We start from the raw sequence: 1,265 nt of genomic DNA on the forward strand, positions 1-1,265 counted from the left end.
AAACACATCATACCAAAACCTTTGGGAGACAGCAAAGGCAGTCCTCAGAGGACAATTTATAGCAATAGATGCACACTTCAAAAAAGAAGAAAGGGACCAAATCAAAACATCGACTACACAACTAAAACAAATAGAAAGAGAAGAGCAAAAAAAGCCCACAGCCACCAGAAAAAAGAAAATAATAAAGATCAGAGCAGAAATAAATGAAATAAATAATAGAAAAACAATAGAAAGAATCAACAAAACCAAAAGTTGGTTCTTTGAAAGAATCGTCAAAATTGACAAACCACTGGCCAGACTGACAAAAGAAAAACAGGAGAGGATACAAATAACCCAAATAAGGAATGAAATTGGTGACATGACAACAGACTCAACAGAAATAAAAAGGATCATACAAGAATATTATGAAAAACTATACTCCAACGAATTTGAAAACCTAGAGGAAATGGATAAATTTCTAGAAACAAACAACCTACCCAAACTACAACAAAGTGATGTTGAAAATCTGAACAGACCCATAACAAGAGAAGAGAAACTCCCAACAAAGAAAAGCCCTGTCCCATATGGCTTCACTGGAGAATTCTACAAAACATTCAGAGAAGAGTTTGTACCAATGCTACAAAAGCTATTTCAGAGCATAGAAAAGGAAGCAACACTTCCGAATTCATTCTATGAAGCCAGAATAATGGTGATACCAAAACCAGGCAAAGATGCCACAAAAAAAGAAAATTATAGACCAATATCTCCATGAATATACATGCAAAAATTTTCAACACAGTTCTAGCTAATAGAAATCAGCATCACATCAAAAAAATAATACACCATGACCAAGTAGGATTCTTACCAGGTATGCAAGGATGGTTCAACATTAGAAAATCAATCAATGTAATCCACCACATAAATAAAAGGAAAGAAAAGAATCACATGATCATATCAATTGACACATAAAAGACATTTGACAAAGTCCAACACCCATTTCTGATAAAAACAATAAAATAGGTTCAGAAGGGAAATTTCCCAACATAATGAAGGGCATCTATGCAAAACCAGCAACCAACATCATTCTTAATGGAGAGAGGCTGAAAACATTCCCCTTGACAACAGGAACAAGATAAGGATGCCCTTTATCACCACTCCTATTTAACATTGTGCTGGAACTCCTAGCTCAAGCAATACAGCAAGAAAAAGAAATAAAGGGCATCCAAATTGGTAATGAAGAAGTTAAACTCTCCCTGTTTGCAGATGATATGATACTATACATAGAA

Source organism: Trichechus manatus, unplaced genomic scaffold, assembly GCF_000243295.1.
Source record: "Trichechus manatus latirostris isolate Lorelei unplaced genomic scaffold, TriManLat1.0 scaffold00060, whole genome shotgun sequence".
NCBI lineage: Eukaryota > Metazoa > Chordata > Mammalia > Sirenia > Trichechidae > Trichechus > Trichechus manatus.